The sequence below is a fragment of the Vombatus ursinus genome, unplaced genomic scaffold (genome assembly GCF_900497805.2).
Source record: "Vombatus ursinus unplaced genomic scaffold, bare-nosed wombat genome assembly UNPS02012147.1, whole genome shotgun sequence".
Classification (NCBI taxonomy): domain Eukaryota; kingdom Metazoa; phylum Chordata; class Mammalia; order Diprotodontia; family Vombatidae; genus Vombatus; species Vombatus ursinus.
The window spans coordinates 1,713,048-1,725,955 of NW_020951925.1; the positions used below are offsets into that span (position 1 = coordinate 1,713,048).

General features: G+C 52.4%; 1 long non-coding RNA gene across 1 annotated transcript in view; it reads right to left on the reverse strand.

Annotated features, from left to right (window-relative positions):
• Positions 1-899, reverse strand: part of LOC114039588 — a 4,506-nt gene extending 3,607 nt beyond the window's left edge. Inside the window, exon 1 of the long non-coding RNA XR_003568691.1 lies at positions 725-899. This is a non-coding gene — a long non-coding RNA (uncharacterized LOC114039588). The remainder of the gene's footprint in view (positions 1-724) is intronic.
• Positions 900-12,908: the final 12,009 nt, after the last annotated feature.

Below are 12,908 nucleotides of genomic sequence, written 5' to 3' on the forward strand. Positions count from 1 at the left end.
AGGGAGGCAATTCAGAAGGAAGGAGTGGTCAACAGTGTCCATTGTAGGAGAAGGGTCATGGAGGATGGGGACCACCAAAAAAGCCTCAGGACTTGGGAACAGAGAGGCCCCAGAGAGACAGAGGGAGGGAGAGAAAGAGAGAGACAGACAGAGGGAGGGAGAGAGAGAGGCAGAGAGACAGGGGGAGAGAGACAGAGACAGAGAATGACAGAGAGAGACAGAGAGAGAGAGACAGAGAGAGACAGAGACAGAGAGAACGCTTGAGCCAGGGGAAGCTGCATCTTTTTAGGAGAAGGAGCACATTCTGTATTCCTACAGCCTTCAGATCCTGTGGCCATTATGTGCCCCACCCCCCACCCCAGCTCCTTCCCCATTCTCCAAGCCATGATCTTGAAGCCTTTCGCCATTCTCACAGGACATTGGGGGGTGAGGAGCCTGCTGGGAGGGTACTTGGACCTGGCATCCAGAAGATGTGGCTTCTAATCCCATTTCAGACACTTACAGCTCTTGGACCCCTAGGTCAAATGACCCTTATTGAACCTCTCTCCAAGCTTCTGCTTCTGTCATGTGGAAAGAATGATCCTCGCCTTACCCATCACCCAGGAGGAGCTTCATAGATATGTGTTGAGGAATGAAGTCTCCCAGTAAATAAGGCAACAATATTTCTATTGCCTGCCTCCTATCAGCTCTGTCGGAACTGCTCTGACTCACCCTGGAGGCTCACCTTATGGCAGTGGTGTCCAGGACCATGTCTGTGATGCTAGTGATGACCGAATGGAGGAGGAGGAGGAGGATGGCAACCAGGTGGTGGGGGCTGGCAGCCGGGTCCTCCTGGTCTCATTCCTGGGCCAGGTGGGTGGTGGTCATGAGGGTGGTGGCCATGAGGAGGGTGGCCATGATGGTGGTGGCCATGAGGGGGGTGGCCATGAGGGTGGTGGCCATGAGGGGGGTGGCCATGAGGGGGGTGCCCACCCGGCCCCGGGGGTGGAGGGACGTGGGCATTTGGGGGTGGCGTTCCTATTTTAAAAAAAGAAGAAGACTGGTAAGACAGTTTGCAATTTCCTTCTCTTCCCACCTAAATAAATTCACAAAGGCCCTGGCTTCACAACCCAGACCACGTCAGTTCCCCTTCAGAGGCCTCAGTATTCTCATCTGCAAACTTACAGGACTGGCCTGGCAGGTCCCTTCTCTAAGGCTCCCTCCATCCTCAGACCCTACAAGCCTCAATCCCTTTACACACGTGACTTTGCTGTCCTTCACAATGTCCCCATGAGATAAGAAGGGCATCTCCCAGATGAGAAAATCAAGGCTTCCCGGGGCTAGGTGACCCACTCAGCTACCCCAAGGTCACAGGGGTGGTCAGCAGCAAAGCTGAAATTTGCAGTGAGGTGTTGTCTCCAGTCCAGGAGGCTTCCTGCCACGCCCAGCCACGAGATCAACTACAAAAGGCACAGGAGGCTGCCGTGCCTCAGGGCACCGAGGGTGGCTTTTGGAAGCCTCTGGGGAATCGTCCCTTGGCATCATCAGCCTCCCTGTCTAGGCCCGGCTCATGTCTCCTTCTTCCTGACCACAACAGGATGATGTACCTAGAAGACACTAAGACCCCAGAGTAGGAGCTGGAAGCGAGCTCGGAGGCCACCGAATGCATGCAACCTCCTCATTTTACAGGTGAGGAAACTGAGGCCCAGGCAGGGAAAGAGACGTTCCCAAGACCACACAGGTGCAAAGTCGTCAGAAGGAGGATGCGAAGCCAGGTCCTGTGACTCCGCAGCTGTGCCACGCTGCTCCCTTAATAAGCAATGGTGTTAAAAATAAAATAATAGATGAGGTTTGAGGAATGAGTCCGTTCACTCATCCACAAAGGCCCACAGAAAAGAATTCTGTTCCCTGTAGAAATGACACAGCACAATGAAAAGAGCAATGGTTATGGAGTCAGAAGATCCGGGTTCGAGTTCTGACCACCACTTACTGGCTAGGTGGTAGAAAGTAAGTCATGTCATCCATTTCCTTGTCAGTAAAATGAGGCCCAGCTGAACCACGTAGACCTCTAAGCGAGGCTGGACCACCCAATCTTCCTGCACCAGTGGTTGGAGGCCAAACAAGCCACGTGCCACAGAGGACAGAGAAGAACGTTTGGCCTTCACGCCCAACATCCTCAGGCTTCAAGAGGACGTCTACTTCCACGATGGACAATGTGTGTCCTCTATCCTATCCATTCACCCCCTCACTACCTCCTGGCGCGGGGCAGGGGACGCTGGGTCCTCAGGGCTGATGCCCCTGGAGCCTGGCTCTGGAAGGCTCTCTCTGGCTGGAAAGACTCCAACTGTAAGCCTGAGGATGGACTGGCTTATGCGGGCTGCCAAAGGACCGGCCAAGGTAAAGAGGGTGCCCGCCAGCACGGCCACCATGGAAGACTATCGGTGAAAGGCAGCTTGTCACAACAGGATTCAGAGAAGACCCTGGTTCCAAAGCTAAGATCCCGCCTAAGGCCTTCCCTCAGTGGAATACTGCCAATTTATCCCATTTATTGGTTGTTTCGACATAGCTGTTTGCCTTTTGTCTTGCTGTTTAGATAGTAAGCTCCCTGAGGGCAGGGGCTGTCTTTTAGTTTTCTTTGTATCCCCAGCACTTAGCGCAGTGCGTGCATGGAGTAGGCCCTTATTAAATGTTTATTATCTGACCTGCCTTGCCACTTACTACCTGTGTGACCCTGGGCAAACCATTTAGCCTCTTGGGCCTCGGTTTCCTCATATGTAAAAGTGAGGGGGTTGGGCTAAATGACCTATGAGATGCCCCCTGGCTCTAGAGCCTGCGGGGAGGAACGGGGCTGGGATCTGTGTGGGTGGCAAGAGGGAAGACTCCCTCCTCCCCCACCCCCAGGAAATCCTAAGTCCTGGAAATATGACAACATGGCATTGCTGACTCAGAAAAGCCAGATCCTAGATCATCACTGGAAAGTCACTTTCTTTTTCTTTTTCTTTCCTTTTTTTTTTTTTTGAGGCAGTTGGGGTTAAGTGACTTGCCCAGAGTCACACAGCTAGGAAGTATCATGTGTCTGAGGCTAGATTTGAACTCAGGTCTTCCTGACTCCAGGGCCGGTACTCTATCCACTGAGCCACCTAACTGCCCCAAAAGTTACTTTCTAAATGATGGAGAGTTATCCATCTGTTTGGAACTGGGCATGGCCTTGCAGTGGGGTACAGGACCCCCTGTGAGGAACAGATCTGCTTATTTGACAGCTAGAAGCAGGAGAGCAGGTGTTCTTCACCTGGGGGTCAGTGGAAGGGGCTTGTGAACTTGGGTGGGAAAACAACTCTGCCTTTGGTTTCACTGACCTCTAACTGAGATCTAGCTTTTCCTTCAATTGTTTAAAAGAAACAATTCTAAGAAGGGTCCACAGGCTTCCCCAGACTGCCCAGGTGGGTCTAGGACATATACAGAAGCTTCTGCCTTAGAGAGTTGCCTGAGGAAATGGGAGATCAAAGGACTTTCCCAAAGTCATACAGCTAAAAGGTGTCAGAGATGTGACTTGAACTCAGTTCTTCTGGACTCCAAGGCCATTGTCTAACCACTATTCTGCACTAGAGTACATCATCATCTGTCTGTCATTTGGTGGAAATTATAAAAAGCAATTCCTTACCAGCTCACGGAGGGTCTTCCCTATGGTACCCCAAAACCACTGGTCATAGACCTACCTGATCTCCCCGAATTTTGCCAACTTTTAATCGTGTGCTACATCCCTATAAGAACCACGTGGCCCTTACACAGGTAAGAGGAGGTAGATGTTTGAAGCCATACCTGGATTGGGGTTCCACATTTCTGCTCCTGCTTTCACCACCTAAAATACAGAAGGACATCATGGTCATTAGGATGTGAAAGTCCCATTGTCTCCTTCTGACTTGCCCCCGATCGAATAATGTCTTATGCACATTAGGAGGACAAGCTTGTCTTTCATAGGCCCCTCTCTCAATAGCCTCTTGAGGCTATAATCTGTAACCACTGCCTTCTAATCTTTATCACTTGGAAACGTTCAGGACAAGTCTTCCATGACCATGGTTGACAACTGGAATAAAGAAGAGTAATGAGTGTCCCAGTAGAAAAGGAAAGAACACAGCTGACACTTTCCATCATTGGCAACTCCATCACTGGGTAAATTATTATTCTCATATTACAGAGGAAGAAACTGAGGCCTCCACACTGGTAGTGCTGTTGAAAACACACCCAGTTCAACTGTTTCACTCTGGGTCCTCCACCTCTTCCAAATCCCTGGAAAGTTATGGAAGCAGCAGCAGCTGGTAATAAGGGCCCCAAGAGGCAGAACTCTGTCCGGGGTGGCTCCACTAGTTAGCAAAATGTAAGTCAGACCCCAGGTCAGGGACCAGCAGATGGCTCCCACCATATGCTTCCTATCACCTTGGTGTAATTCATTGTCTCAACTCCCTGAGACGCTCAGAGTACGGCTGCTAACCCAGACTGTGCTGGTAGTGCTCCTGTCTGGTAGGACCACAGGCCCCACTCCTGTATCTCTGAGGGGTCTGCTCTCTTTTCTTTCCAAGTGTGCTTCATGCATCATCCCCAGGATCCAGATTTCAATCATGGCTTATGTCAGTATTATTTTCTTATCTGCAAATAGTAGGATAAGCCCCTACTACGGAGCCTGCTGGTCTACCTCAACTGAGCCAGGTCAGTCGTCCTCAGAGATCTGACACCAGAAGGTCAACAGTCTCTGCTGCAGCTTGGCTCATGGATTTGTGCCCAAGGAAGCTCAATCTGAGACCTCAACTGTGGCTTGAGAAGCAGAAAAGGATAGAAATAGCAAGAAAATTACAAATAGGTCGGAGATAGAAAGGTGGGATCTTGAGTGCTGGAGGGAGTGTGAATGGCCACATGGAGGCCAGGGACTGAAGAAGAGGCTCCAGGTTACCTGAGCTCAAGGCAGTCGGTAAAGACTGGATCAGGTCTCCAGACACATACTGAAGAGCAGCGCTGGCCACAGGTCAGGGGCAGGGAAGATGAAGCTGAGCTCGCCCTCCGTGGAAGGTAAACCACCACCACCATGTCCATCGTGGACTTTGGAACATATTTCTGCTCTCCTCTGGGATGAACTTATTCCTATGTGGTTGTGATGTTTCCTCTGACAGAACATGTTCCATGAGGGCAAGAACTGTTTATCATTTGGATCTCCACCACCTAGCGTGTAGTAGGTACTTAATAAATGCTTACTTTTTAATTGATGCTTGAAGATCATGCCAGGGTGGCAGAGACCGCGCTGGAAAAGCTCCGGGTTCTGGCCAGCTGCGGTCTGTACTTCTGTGGGCCAGGCCACCAGAGTTCAGAAAGGCTAGGTACCAGCATCATTTTGGCCATAGCAACTGACAGGTCTACTACGTATCAAGCCCTGTGCTAGGCCCTGGGGATATGAAGGCAAGGATGGAAAGACAACGTACACACATAGATACAAAATATAGGGAAGAGGATCAGGAGAAGGAAAGGAGCGTCTATGGAGGTGCAGGACTGAAATCCGTGTTGATGGAGGGAACGCCCCGGTGATAAAACCAAAGATGGCGCCCAAGCTGGCCCTGGCCCTCTGAGGGCAAAGCATCTCTGGAAATCCCTGGAAATTCCACCTTGCAGCCTGGGCCAGGCCCCTGGGGGCAAACTCTGAAGAAAGCAAAGTTGGGGCCCTCATCCCACCTCCATGTGGGGCCTCCTGACCCCAGGGATCCAGGGCCTTCCTACACTCATCCTTACCCTGGCGACCTCCCTGAATATCTCCTCCACCCACGTTCAAGTCTGCCTGCCCCTGGACCTGGCCTCCTCTGTTCTGGAAGGCAGTTAGTACCATAGGACCACCCAGGCAAATTGGAGCCTACAACCCTCCCAGTTCATGACTCAGTAACAGTGAGGGAGCAGCATTTGAGCTGCGCTTTCTCCGCCAAGGAAGATGACCTTTGCACTGGAATGGACAGAACAAGGACTTGGAAGCGAGATAAGCGCCTGGGCACACCTGGCCCAGATAAGCCACACCCTCCATCCTGAAGGAGCTGGCAGGGGGACTGCTGAGGCCGACAGGCTGCAGGCCTGGAGAAGGGCAAGTATTTGGAGGGTCCACAATGGGAAGGGCACAGCGTCTGCACACCCTAGGGCAGCAAAGTCCGAGAACACGTTACTGAAGGGATGGCCAGTGACCTGCAGAAAAGGAGGCAGCGATCCCAAGACCTGGTGGCTTCATCACAAATAGGTCGTGCCAAGAGGACCTGGTTTCCTTGTTCAACCAGGTTCCTGAGAGACGGGCGAAATGCTGCACACAGAACTGACCTTGATTTTAGTGAAGTATTTGATGCTTTTCTTGTAGACCAGGCGACAAGGGACGTGGGAGACTGTTCAGTCCAGCCAGTTCAGAACTCTGGGCCTGGACCACTAGCCTAGACCCTGCAGCCTCGTGACAGGCAAGTCGACAGCAAGGTTGGGACCTTCTCTAGTGGCAGGGGATGTGAGAAAGAGGCAGGTGGCGGAAGCAGAAGGTCACTCCCCCACAGCTGCACGGGCAGAGGGGCAGAGGGCTGAGGGGCCAGCCCCTTCCCCAGCTGCTCTCCAGCTTGGAGTCGAGAGGAAGTCGCCCCTGGTGCTGGGGAGTCCAAACTGGTCCAGACTCTGAGAGTCTGACTCAGGGACTGCGGCATTGCTGGCTCCCTAGGGAGCCAGCCCTCTGGGCACGAATCTCCCAAGTCTCAGTGCGGCTGGTCCTGAGCTAAGCCAAGTGGTGTCTAGCCGTGGGCCTGCCTCTGAACATTCTTACCTTGGTGGGATCTGTCAAAGCTGGGCACCCCTGGCCCATGCTTGGAGGACCCAGAGTCCCCTCTCTGACAAACTGAGTCAGAAGGGAAGGGCTCCACTTTCACAGAAAGAGTTCACAGAACCTCCCCAGGAAAAAAGACAAGACCTCTACATGGCCCTGATTAAGAGAATTTCACATTGCAAGGGACCTCACAGGCTATCTGGTACAATTCATACATCAACCTCCTTCTCCCTGACATTCTAGATAAAAGGTCATCCCACCTCTGCTTGAATACATCTAGGGATGGGGAACTCATTACCTCCTGAGGAAGCCCATTGCCCTTTAGGACCACTCTCTTTGTTGAGAAGCTGTTCCTAACTGGCCTCTGTGAAATGTCCCACCACTGCCCCTGGTTGTAGACTCTGGGGGTTAATCCCTCTTCCAAGTGGCAGCCCTTCACATCCTGGAAGGCCACCTTCTCTTCTCCAAGTGAACAACCCCAGTGCCCTTCCCTGACCCTCCCGTGCTATCATCTCCAGTGCCCTGCCCAGCCTGGGATTCTTTGGGATTTTTTTTGTTTTGGGGGATTTTTTTTGCTTTTTGGCTAGGCAGTTGGGGTTAACTGACTTGCCCATGATCACACAGCTAGTAAGTGTCAAGTGTCTGACTCCAGATTTGAACTCAGGTCCTCCTGACTCCAAGGCCAGAGCTCTGTCCACTGCACCAGCTAGCTGCCCTGGGATTCTTTAAGTGGGAGTTGACCACTAGCCCGGTCAAGTCTTCTTTTCAGATAGGGCTGCAGTCACAGACAGCCAAAGTAACAGCAGATAGGGCTGCCCCCCTCTGTTGCCCCTGCCTCAACCAGTGCAGAAATCTGCCAGAGACAGACAAACCACCAGAGACCAACTTGTGTGTCCTTGGCTGAGCCTCAGTGCCAGGTGCAGGACTGCCCAGAGCAGGACGGCAGCAACGTTGGCCTTGGACTGAGCCAAGCTCAGGGGCTTGGAAATTACTTGGCCTAATTTCCGAAATTTGAAGAAGGGAGACTGAGGCCCAGGAAGCGATAATGGCGATGAGTAGCTGAGCCAGGGTGGGAACCCACGGCTCCTCATGCAGGTTGCTTTCCATTGGAACTCCCTCCTCTGAACCTTCAAAGACCCTGCATCCTCTAGGTCCTCCACTCCCACAGACAGCAGCCCCCCACTCCCCATGACTTTCACCCGATAATACAAATTAAATCCAGAAATACCTACGTCCCTTCCACAAAGCGATGAGAGCAGAGGCAGAGGCAGAGGCAGGACTGGGAAGCTTCCTGCTCGCCCGTCAGCCTCCCCTTAAATGCCAGGGCTGGCCTTCAGAGGCAGCCTACCCTAGCCAATCAGAAGCTCAGAAAAGAGGGCCCAGATGTGATCTGTTTACAGAAGGTGGACGCCCAGGCCATATACCCTTAGAAAAGGTGAAAGAGGGAGGATGACCAGACCCTGGATTATTCCTCCTCTGACGCCAGGAGAGGCGTGTGTCAAGAATGTCGATACCCGTACCCACCCAACACACAGGCCTCTGATAAGAAGTGACTCACTCCCTGGGCAGGCCCCCAGTGGGCCCTGGCGTGGCCCACAACATGGCACAGCAGGAGGGGGCAGCTATACCACCCGAGGAGGGAAGGAGCACTCTCAGGATGTCCACAAATGGAGGGTCAAGCAGAGAGGCCCAGCTGTGGAGCAGAGCAGCCAGGCCTGGGGAGGACCTTTACACAGAGACCTCTGCAGGGTTCAAACTGGGGAAAAGCCATAAAACCCAGTAATAAGTGAAAAGCCATAAATACTTAAACTCTGTGAAAGGGGGACGCCCAGACATGGTGAGCTGTTTACAAATCGCAACTTAGCTACTAAATCATAACTTAGACACTGAGTCAAAACTAACATACTATGACCAATGAAAGCCAACCCAAGAATATTGTGACTCATATGTGACCGGGACACAATCAATACATAAACTTCTGCTTGGGCACACCATTGGCTTACCACCCAAGCTCATTACGAGCAGAAAACCAAAACTATCCGCCAATCAGGGGTGATGCACACTCGAGCTCCTCCTGCTTTTGTTTTCTATAATTACCACGGGGATTTAGGGGTTCTCAGGGGGGATTCTCTGATTGGTCTGGCCACCACCGCCCCAGGTTGCCCCTGTTTGATTAAACTACTAGTATGATCCATATGGAGATACTTGGCCTCTTCCTTTGGTATTAAAAAGAATACCCCATGGTTATGGGAGAGGTACAGAGTCCCCCAACCAGGGGGATTCCGGACCTTATAGCCTCCTTGTCCCATCTGAAAGGGGGAAACACAGGCAAAAGCCCCCTTTCAATCAACAGTCTATTAAAGGGGTGCTGACACGGTCAGGAGACAGAGGGGCAAGCATCCACAACCTTGGGCCTCAGTTTACTCACCTGTCAAATCAAGAGGCTGCACTAGATGACCTCTAAGGTCCCACCCAGTTCCAAATGTCATGCTCCTGTGCTCTAGTTATACGACCTGGGGCAAGTCACATCCCCTCTACAGGCCTCAGTTTTGTCCTGTGTGAAATAAGAGGCAGGAGTCAGTGGTCTCCGACGTCCCTTCCAGCTTTAACAGTCTCTGTGCCTGCAGCCCATTCCCTGCCCCGTCGAGGTTCCCCATCCACATCCCCCACTCCAGCCCCAGCCCAGCCCTGAGCCCCCAGGATGCTTCTCTGCTGTCCCCTTTTCAATACTAGATCCATGTTCCTTGACTTTCGGCCATCACTGTCCTTCCCAAAGCCTCTCTCAAGAAACCCTGCCCCTGTAACAAATGGGTACAATAAAGCAGAAGAATGGCCAGCAGGGCCGGGTCTGAAAACATGTGCCCCATTCTGCTGCGGTCGCCCCCCCCCCACCTGGGGCAGGCAGAAGCTCCCTGAGGGCAGGGACACTCACTCCTCTTCTGTATACCCAGCACCTGGCACATAGTAGGGCCTTAGTGCTAGTGTCCTTGGAGTCACTTTCAGCCGGGCTCGCTTCACTCCAGATCAGTCTGAACAAGGCTTTCCAGGCTTCCTCATTTGACACCCCATTACTGTCTCTGACCATGATTTGTCCAGTCATCCCTCATCGATGGGCAACCCTCTAGCTGGAGTTCTTTGCCACACCCAAAGGCACCCTCTGGCTACTTCAGTATGTCCCAAAGGGGCTTTTTGGCTGACCCCTGGGAGCAATGATCAGGGCTATCTGGGGCTGCAAAGTTCACCATGAAGGCTCAATATGGGAATGAGTCCTTGGGGGCGGCTAGGTGGTACAGTGAATAGAGCACTGGCTCTGGAATCAGGAGGACCTAAATTCAAATCCAGCCTCAGACACTTGATGCTTACTAGCTGTGTGACCCTGGGCAAGTCACTTAAACCCAATTGCCTCTGAAAAAAAAAAAAAAAAGAATGAGTCCTTGACCGACCTCCTTGGGTACAGAACAAGGACCAGAGCTGAGGACATCAGAGGGCAGCCCTGGGGGCTCCGCATGTAGCATAAGCTACAGAGAGCCCTCTGTAGGAAAGGGTCCACCCTCTGGCCTGTGGCCCGGCCAGGGTAAATGAAGGCCCCCACTGAGGAGCTCAGGAACACCCCAAGGGCTTTCTTTTCTGGACTCAGAATCCAGAAGCCCCCAATTCTAATCCTGCCTCGCACACTTAACAGCTGGTGACACTGGGCAAGTCCTCCTGAATCCCCATGATGGGCTTGGGATCTGGACTCCAGAAAGGAAAAACCCAGGACTTTCCCAACAGGCCAAATCTCTGGATTTCACCTGAGGCCATAATCCCATCGACTCTGTTACCCTGGCCCGGCCTAGCCCTCCATTGTCTCACCTCCCTATGGCCCCAGGCCACTTCCCACCCTTCCTTCTCTCTAGGCTCCATTCTCCCTTGGCCAAGTGGTCCAGGTCCCTGATGTTCTATTACCTCATAGTCTGGCCCCATCCCCCCCCCCCCAGACTACCTGGCCACTCCTAGATCCCTCCCATTGTCTTTCTGCATATAAAGTTCATCTTGTCTCCATTAAGATGCTCAGATTCCTTAAGAACCTAGCCAACAGCTCACAATGTTCAGATCCCTTAAGAGACTGGCCAATATGGCAGATCTTTAATAAACCTTGTCTTTGGCTGAAAGAAGGCTTGGGTCGAATTCATTCCGGCAGGACCTACGTGTCATGATTTTGGAGTCCTAGTGCCCCTAAGCCTCTAGACCTCAACACCCGGGCTTCAGTTTCCTCTTCAGATCTATGTCTGCATGTTCCCAGGAGGGAGTCCAGTGGCCACAGACACGTCTTCCCCTCAGAAAGCTGAAGGTGGATGTGGTTCATAAAGCCCCCACTATGACCCAAGCACCATGCATTGACAGAAGGAAAACAAAGCCTGCCCTCCAGAAGCTTACATTCTATTAAGGTGATGCAACACATTCCTGGGTAGGAGGGTCCCCCACATAGACACAGGTCTATGTCTGGGAGGGACCTCAGACCCCTTCATTGTACAAATGAGGAAACTGAGCCCCAAAAGGTTGAGTGACTTGCCCAAGGTGACACGGGGGTAAGCATAAGAAAGGGGATTTGAACTCAGCTCTTTTGTCTTCACAATCACTGCCCTTTCTCTTTTACCCCAGGGGTACCCAAAATAAAGACAAAGTGGGGGATTCAGGAAATAAAGACAACTGGGAGATTCTTAAAGGCAGGGGGTCCTTGAGCTGCACCTTGAAGGGAGCCAGCCAGGGGTTCTAAGGATTGAGCATAGAAGCATTCCAGGCATGGAGGTGGGGGGAGATAGAACACCCCAAAAGTAACCCTCCTCCCCCACACACCTTTAAGGCTGCTGCATTGGGGTCCCCATCAGCCAAGAAGCTCTGACGTCCCCCTCCCCACCCCTGCCCTGGGTGTGGGTCAGGAGATCAGCCAATTGTCCAAGGTGAGACAGACCCACCCTCCCACTCCTTAGGGCGGGCCTCCATCAGAGGTCAGTGCCCTCACCTGGAAAACAGCAATAAGGCCCTGCTGGGATGACTGCACGCTAATAAAATCAGATTGTGGGAAGTGTAACTCTTGAAGACTGAGGTGATTCCTCTGAGCCAACCAGGATCGTTGGCACTGCCCATGACTTTGAGAATCTCACCACTTGGTTCAATTCCACGAAAATGGGTTAGATGCCTGCTGTGAGGGGAGCTCAGGGCTGGGCGCTATGGAAGTGGACGAGTCTTAGATTCTGAGATTCCAAGGATCCAGATGGGAAGGACCTTGGAGGCCACTGAGTCCAGCCGCCATGTTTTACTGGGGAAACTGAGGCTCAGGAAGGTGAAGGGACTTGCCCCAGGTCATATTAAGTGGAGAAAGGAGACCAAGAAGGTGGAGGAGAAGGGGGAAAAGGAGAAGAAAGAGGAGGAGGAAGGAGAAGAAGGAAGGGAGGGGGAGAGGAGTGGAGAAGAGGAAGAGGAGGTGGTGAGAGACAGAAGGGGGAAAGAGGAGGGCAGGGGATGATGGAGGGGGGAGGAGAAGAAAAAGGAAGAAGTGGGTGAGAGGAGGTGGGAAAGATGGAAATGGAGGAGGAAGAGGTAGGACGAAGGAGAAGTTGGCACAGAGGAGAGTGAAGGGAGGGGGAAAGAGGAGAAAGAAGAAAAGGAGGAGGGGGAGGGGAAGAAGAAAAGGAGGTGAGAGAAGGGAAAAAGGGGGGAGGGGAGGAGGGGGAGGGGAGGGGAGAAGAGAACTGGGAGAAGGAAGAGAAGGAAGTGATCTCCTTTGGGCTACAGAATCTTACAAATTCTTTATGAAGAGAGCATTTCTGGGCCGAGCAGTGTCACGCTACATAAACAACCTTTGTCACTTAACAGGTCACTCACAGGAGCTCCTAACCTTTAAGTGCAATCACAACTTTATTATTAAACCCTGCTCCCTCCCCCTGCACTGTTCTCCTGTTCTCATCCCTGGGAAAGAAGAGTAGAGCTGAAGGGCTTGTCTTTGAGCAAGAAACAGGGCTGACATGGATGGGCAGGTGGATGGCTGGATGGGTGGGTGGATGGATGGCTGGATGGATGGATGGATGGATGGATGGATGGGTGGATGGGTGAATGGATGGACGGACAG